Below are 8,545 nucleotides of genomic sequence, written 5' to 3' on the forward strand. Positions count from 1 at the left end.
GTGATATTTTTAGATCACCACAGAGAGGAACTTACTGTTGTCTTCTTCCTGTATCTAGCATGAATTTCTTTTTCTCTATTAGAAGACCATTTGACAGAAACTTTTTGAAATTCAAAGGAATGCTACTGCCTTCTATTCTAATGAAGTATTTGAAGAGGGTTGTAAAAAAACTTTAAAAACTAGGATAATAATTTAAAATATGCTTTCCTATTTATAGTCACGGAAGATAGGAGGTAAACTTTGCAGAGTTTAAAATGCAACTTGTGGGGGCATGCAGGTGGTTCAGTCAGTTAAATGTCTGACTCTTGATCTCGGCTTAGGTCATGATCTCACAATTCATAAAATTGAGCCCCACATTGGTCTGTGCGCTGACAGCGTAAAGCCTGCTTGGGATTCTCTCTCCCTCTTTCTCTGCCCCTCCCAGCTCCCGTGCACTCTCTCCCCCTCTCTCTCTCAAATTAAAAAAATAAATAAATAAACCTAAAAAAAAAATAAAATGCAACCTGTGGTCTTGGTTGTCATTTCACATCACATGATTGGGAATTGGAGAGACTGCCCCGAAGGCTGACAGCCTGCTATAGACTAAACGGCGTCACCGCCCCCTCCCCCTGCACAACCACCCAAATTCATAGGTTGAAGCCCTAACCCGCAATGTGATAGTATTTGGAGTTGGGGTCTTCAGGAGGTGTTTAGGGTTAGATGAAGTCATTAGGATGGGGCCCTTATAGTGGGATAAGTGCCCTCATAAAAAGCACTGGAGAGATCTCTCTTCCTATGTGCACCGAAGGAAGAGAGCTCGCAGTGGGAAGGCAGCTTCCTACAAGGCAAGAGAAGGAGCCTCCGGATGAAACCTACCCTGCTGCACCTTGATCTTGGACTTCCCAGCCTCCATAATTGGGAAATAAATTTCTGTTGTTTAGAACACCCAGTCAATGGTATTCTCTTTTGGCAGCCCAAGTAGTCTAATAGTCTGGTATCTTCCCATATTGGAGGTCAACAGGAAGGTTAACAGCAAGCTTTCTTAGGCCAGTTTCTCCATGCAACAGGAAGTTTCCTAAAAGCAATGTGAAAGTTGAGACAATGTAAGAAGTAGAGAACATATGTGTAATACTGCAAAACGAAACCTAAGCTTGATGAAACTCAAAATTAAGAACTTTTATTTTTAGAAATTGCAACATGGAACTTAACTGTTCCTTGATTTTTTTTTTTTTTTTTTTGCTGGCTAATATATGGAGATTATGAGTTGGTACCAAATGCAAGAGTATTTTGCTGTCTCAACAGGTTTCACGCTGCTGTTTCGATAGTGAACAATCTGATAGCTGCTGAGAGCCTACCCCAAGGCCCCCATCATTCTGTGATACAGAAAAGAGTCCTTTGACTGTGTGCCTGGGGGAGGCTGCCAATGATCTAGGCCCAAAAGATTTGCTCTGCCTTTAGGAAAACTGTGTTCTTCCTTAAAGGGCAATTCTGAATCCAGCTTTTTTTTTTGCTCTGTGAGAGAAAGAGAATATAAATATTGTAAATTTAGGAGCAATTTCCTTGAGAGCCATGTGACAGAAAAAATTCGCTCTTCCCTCTCTCCATTGTGCTGTATATTTATATTATTCTCTCCCATGTGGTGGGAGAAGAAAATTTTACCATTTAAAACAAGAACCAACTGCTACCACCTTCCCATTCTAGAAAAATATCTTATTTTATCTGAGGGGAATACGTAGCTGGTCTTGGTGTTAAAGGTGAACACTCATGGGGCGCCTGCCTGGCTTAGTCAGTTTAGCATCCAATCCTTGATCTCAGCTCAGGTCATAATCTCATGGTTTGTGAGATCAAGCCCCAGGTGGGGTCTGTGCAGACAGTGTGGAGCCTGCTTGGGATTCTCTCCTTCTCTCTCTCTCTGCCCCTCTCCTGCTTGCACATGTATGGGCACATGAGCTCTCTCTCTCAATAAAAATTAAAAAAAAAAAAAAAAAGTGAACACTCACTCAGATCCAGGCCCAAAGCTCGGGGCTATGCTTTCCCCAGAAATAGCCCTGAGGGGTCAGGAAGAGAAGGGAGAGGTAGGTGGAGGTTTAGGGAAGGGAACTTAGAAGGACTTACCATCCAGATAGCACAGTGTAAGACCCCAGAAGGGAGAGCCAGCAAAACACTCAGAAGGCAGAAAGGCCCATGGGCTCTCCTAGTAAATGTGAAAATGGCTGCGTAGTGCTGTGAAGTAGCCAACCACCTCCAAGCCTTTGGGAGTAGCTGCTTTAGGCAGGTAATGGCTATGGGAAATCAAGAGGGAGCTGGGTTCCAAGGCTGGGACCAAGAGAAGGAAACAGCCACAGTGCATGACACAGGCATTCAGTGGGAGCAGGAAATTGAAAGGAAGTGGCCACCAGAAGGAAAACCCCGGGAAGGCACAGCTTGAGCTATTTGGATATAAAGGTTAAAGGACTGTGTGACTCCCTGAGGTTGAGGACTTCCCAGCCCACACCTGAGTCATGCATAGCAAGTGTGCAGTGTACTATTGGGTGCTGGAAGAGTCAGAGGCCCATCCAACCAGGGTGGGAGAAGGGCTCCAGAGGAGGGAGGACACAGCCATATCCAGTGCTGCTCACCCTCTGGGGGAAAGTCAAGTCCCCAATCTCAAAACGGTCCAGATGTGAGTGGTGGATTTTGGTGTTCTCATGGCCTAGATTTGGAGATGTCAGAGGGTCTAGAGTTTGGCAGCTAGTCAGATGGCACTGTCTTCGTGGATGTTGTAGGGCTAGGGAGGAGATGCAGGAGGGTCACCAGGTCTTAAAATTTCTGGGGGCAAGGCATGAAGTAGGTAACACCTTAACTGTGATAGAATCAGAAGCCAGACTCTTTTTATGCTTCTTAAATTTCTCCTGTTATTCCCTTTCTTTCATATTTAGCAGTCATTTTGAAAGCCTATTACCGCTGGGCTAAGAGTGTCAAAGTATAATTTTCCAAAAGGTAAACACAGAGCTCTCATACAAACATACAGTGAACCCTTGTTGAAATTTATGTAGCTCATTAGGGGCACCTAGACGGCTCAGTCGGTTAAGCGTCTGATTCTTGGTTTCAGCTCAGGTCATGATCTCATGGTTCATGGGGTTGAGCCCCACGTTGGGCTCTGTGCTCACAGGGTAGAGCCTGCTTGGGATTCTCTATCTCTCCTTCTGTCCCTCTCCCACTACCTCTCTCTCTCTCTCTCTCTCTCTCTCTCTCACTGTCTCTCTCTCAAAATAAATAAATAACCATTAAAAACATTAAAAAAATTATTTAGCTCACTAATAAGGGACCAACATGATGACAAAGCTATTTCCACGAAGGATACACCAAAGTATATCTGTTCAATGGAGAGTGCTGGAATAAGATGGCTGAGTTAGACACAGAAAAGGCTAATGGCCTCACAGGGCAATCAAACTGTGTATTTTTTCTATTAGAAATCATTTGCATCTTTACTGGAAAAAAAGGTCATTTGCAAAACATGGCACTCATTTACACATTAGATGTAACTTTACAGAACTCACCCTAATCAATTGTAAATAGTAGGTCAAAGTTACCTCCCTTGGAAGATCAGATGACACGTAGGCAGATTGTTACACAGACTCTAAGTCTTGTGGCTTTGAAAGAGTACTCAGTAACCTTTTTGCTGAATTTCCAATTTTGGGATAATATTTCTTACCAGAGGGAAGTAAGGGACTATTGTCCTCACTTATGTCACAGAATTAAAGCATCAGAGTCCTGGAGCAACCACAATGGAGTTGACATAATAGGGGGAAAGAAGCCCAGAGGTGGGTATAACTCCAGGAAAACAAGAGAATGTCTGCTCAGCCCTCCCCTCTTGGGGGTTCTTTCACTTCTACAATTGCACCTTTCTGTTGCCGATCTTTATGAAGATAATGCTGGTCTCTTAAATCTACCAAGACCCTCACTGCCACCACTTGGGGACCCTTGATCTGGCACTGGGCCCACAATGTGGAGAACACAAGCACTGCCCTATCCAGTAGGAGTGGAAGAGTGAAATGCTAAAGCCTCTTTGAGGACAATTTGGCAATATCTACCAACATTTTTTTTTATTGTGATAAGATATATATATAACATAAAATTTACCATTTTAACCATTTTTAGGTGCATAGTTCTATGGTATTCAGTTCACGCACATTGTTGCACAACCATCACCACCATCCATCTCCAGAACTCCTAATTTTCCCCAGCTACAACTTCCACAGAAACTCTCCATTCCTCCTCCCTGCGGCCCCTGGCACCCCCATTCTACTTTCTATCTCTGCAAATTTGACTACTCAAGGTACCTTATTTAAGTGGAATTATACAATATTTGTCCTTTTGTGTCTGGCTTATTTCTCTTAGTATAATGTCTTCAAGGTCTGTCCATGTTGTAGCATGTGTCAGATTCATCTTTTTTTAGGCTGAGTAATATTCCATTTTATGTGCTTACCCTATTTTTTATCCATTCATCCATTCATGTCCGTCAACATTTTGAATGAACAAACTCTTTTGATCCAGCAAGTCTATTGCAAAAACTTTGTCCTATGAATATACTTGCATTTATACACACAAATGGATATAAGAGTGTTAGTGGAGAGGCCTCTTGGTTGCTACCCAATAGATATTTCACTCTTCTTGCCAGTAGGACCTTGAGTTGGTTCATATATCAGGAAGAACCGGGCTCAGGAAAAGCTTGTCTTTCCCCTGCCCTGGGGGATCAGTCTTGATTGGAATAAGACAATAATGATAATCCTATTCCCCTTTGTCAGTGATTGGTTTATGGATGGCATATTCTAGCCAATGGTATGTGAGGGGAAGTCTGCAGCATGGCTTCTGGGAAATTTTTTTCTTCTGGAGAAAAGGAGATGTGTAAGGAGATCTTTAATTCTTCTCTTTGAACAGAGTTGGATGATGATAGGATGTCTGGAACTGTGGCAATCATCTTATTTCCAAACTCACAGCAAAAAACCCCAGCACTCTGAGGATGGCAAGAGAAAAGAGAAAGCATCTGGTCTCTTAATGACGTTGTTGTGCTTCTGAATTAATCTCTCCGATACCACCTAGCTCTGGATCTCTTGTTATTTTTATCTTTGTAAAGTTGGCATTTTTATACTAAGACAATGCATTACTTTTTAAATAAATTAAAAAAAAAACCTAACAGTTTAAAAATGCCACCACCACAACATTAATAGTAGTTCAGTGTATAAATTGGCAATTTCCAGGCACTGTTTTTTGAGTTGAACCAGCCACTGATCCACTTTGAGCTGAGAGAAGGCTTGGCTTCAGAAGGTGGAGCCAGAACTTGTAGGGAGTCTGGTCCAAGAAAACTCATTCCCAAACATAGGTTTAATTAGGTCTCCCAATTTTCCTTTTATTAACTCTTCTGGGGCTGATAATCAGGTAGGACACACTGGTATGGGCGTATCAGGTATTTATGGCTGGTGTCCATTCTTACCGGGCCAGTGCCCTTTTGGATTTCTTTGTGTCCACGATGGACCAGTTATTAAATACTTTATCTTTTATTTATTTTATTTTTTAATTTAAAAAATTTAAGTTTTATTTATTTATTTTGAGAGAGAGAGAGCATGAGCACGGGAGGGGGAAAGAGAGGGAGGGAGAGAGAACCCCAAGCAGGCTCCACACCACCTGCACAGAGCCTGACATGGGGCTTGAACTCATGAACCATGAGATCATGGCCTGAACTGAAATCAGGAGTTGGATGCTTGACTGAGCCACCCAGGTGCCCCAAATATTCTAAAGATCATCTCTAACTTTTCCTATTCAACATGGCTTTTCCCTAGCATCTCCAGTAGCTTCAACCATCTGAATATGATCTCAACTCCTCGTTTCTAACCTTATCTCTTGATAATGAATATTATCTGGGATGTATTTGATAGCAGACACTGGAATATCAACTAAAATAGCTTCAATAATACAGGCTTAATTATTTCATATAACAAGTCTGGTAATGAGATTCAGGGTGAATTTGGTGACTCAGTGATGTCATTGAAGATCTGAAGTCTTCTTTCTTTCATTTCAGCATCTTGGCCATTTCTCCTGTCATGGTCACAAGATGGCTGCTGTAGTACCAAGTATTGTCTTCACAGTCTCCTAACATGAAGGTTAAGGAGGTGGACCTAGGGGAACTTTTCCTTTTATGATTTTCTCTCTTTCTTGTTTTTAACCAGAGTAAAATCTGCCTTAACAGCCACTAGCAGACTTCCACTTATATTTTATTGGCCAGAACTGGATCATGTGCCTACTCTTACACCAATTACTGACAAAAAGGATGAGCTTTGGACCAATTGTAGTTAATCTTCTTCAGCTGGGCATACTGGCCCTGAATCAAATCAGGTTTCTATTAATAAGAAAGGAGAAGAAATGGCAGCTGAGTAGCAGCCAGCAAGGACTGCTACTCATAGCTCTTTAGTTGGTATTGTTTTTAATTTGGAATTCTGCCAATAGTCTGTTTCTCCTTGTTCTTGTTTAAAAGTAATGTCTATGTGTTTCTTATTATAAAAGTAATGTATACTGATTGCTCATCAGGGAGAATATACAATACATAGAAGAAAATAAAAATCAACATGTGTGTATATGTATGGATATATATAGTTTACACAAAATTGGGACTGCATTATTTATAATTTAGTTTCCTATTTTCACTTAACATTTTATGATGAACTTGCTGTTTCTTGCTGTTTACCTCTTGGTCCCAGCCCTTCTCCACACATTTCCAAAGGAAAGGAAAAGAAGCACAGAACACATCATGAGTCTCTGTGAAGTGATTAATGAGCTAAAATACACTTTTTAAAAAATGTTTATTTTTGAGAGACAATGAGCACACACATGTGCATGTGAGTGGGGGAGGAGCAGAGAGAGAGGGAGGCAGAGGATCTGAAGTGCACTCTGCATTGACAGCAGAGAGCCTGATGCAGGGCTTGAACTCACAAACTGTGAGATCATTGCCTGAGCCAAAGTCAGACACTTAATCCACTGTGCCACCCAGGTGCCCCTAAAATTCACTTTTGATTTGGGAATGCCCACTCTCCACCCAAGAGTTCCCTCTCAGACTCCCAGGACATCAGGACACCTACGTTGAGAAAGAAAGAGAGAGACAGAGAGAGAGAGAAAGAGGGAGAGAAAATATACTCTACTCCATCTGACTAAGGCTTGACACTGGGAGTGACCTCACCCTCTTCGAGAATCCTGGCCTCACCTTTGCACGTCTTAGCAGGACACCTCCATCTTCATTCAATCAGTGGGTGATAGCACCAACTGTTGTGCAAGGAATAGACACACCTAGTGTTGGTGATCTCTGTCTCCACAGAATGTTGCTTATACCTTCATCATGTGTGTCATTATGTTGACTCTAGGGAGGCAAACATGGGAGAACCTCTCCTGTTGAGCTGGATCTTTGAGATCTCCAAAGAGGAGCCATTTGTCCTTGACAAAAGTTACCTGATTGCTCATTGTGTCCACAGCACATTATCACCTCAGGTAGTCTTACTTTAGAAAAAACGTTGTCTATTATCGTTATTTGTAGCTTACTTTGGTCATGGCGTCAGTGGAGATGAGTGCCTATTGTTAGAGCTACTGTTTGAGGACAGTTGACCTCAAAGCCCAGAGTGAAAGATAAAAAAGGCAAAAGATGGTAAAAGAGATAATTTTTCCCAATTCTATCCACCCAGGCCATAGAACTTGAATGCCATTTTTTAGATGTTGGAGAGTGATGAAAGTCTCTACTGAACTTTGTGAGGACCCACCTGGCCACATGTGGCAGACTATATGTTTCCAAAGATGGCCCCAATAATATCTTCCATCCCACATGCTCTTCTGCAACGTGACCTTGCTACTTCCTCATCAAGAGATGGGTCTAATGGATCACCTCTCCTTGAATCTGGCTGGCTTTAGTGGCTCCCATGTAAGGTAGCCAACTTTAGCAAATAAAAATACAAGATGCTCAGTTAAATTTTGATTGCAGATAAACAAGGAATTATCTTTTTATGTAGGTGTGTCCAACACAATATTTGTATTTTATCTAACACCACTCTTCTCACGTAACCAATCAAATGTGACAGAAGGGTTGCATGTGACTTCTAAGGCTAGGTTAGAGGAGGTGTTGAAGCTTCTGTCTTGGTCTCTTAGAGCACTTGCTCTGTTGATGCTGCCTCTCAGGATGCACCCTCATGGAAACCATGCTGTAAGAAGTCCAAACCTCATGTAGATTCTTCACTCAAAGATCCCAGCCCAGGTGCCAGAATGTGGGTAAAGATACCTCCAGATCAGGCTTACCAACAGAACTTTCTATGATGATGGAAGTGTTCTATATCTGTACTATCCAATACAGTAGCTACTAGCCATGTGTGCGTTCAATATGGTCAGTAGCCCATGTGGCCATTGAAACTTAGAATGTTGGCAGTGCCACTGAGTACTAAATTTTAAATTTTATTTAATTTTAATTAATTTAAATGTACATTTAAATAGCCACATGTGACTACTGTTTGGACACTGTAGCTTTTTTTTTTAAATGTTTATTTATTTTTGAGGG

The sequence above is a fragment of the Prionailurus viverrinus genome, chromosome A3, assembly GCF_022837055.1.
Source record: "Prionailurus viverrinus isolate Anna chromosome A3, UM_Priviv_1.0, whole genome shotgun sequence".
NCBI classification, from domain to species: Eukaryota; Metazoa; Chordata; class Mammalia; order Carnivora; family Felidae; genus Prionailurus; species Prionailurus viverrinus.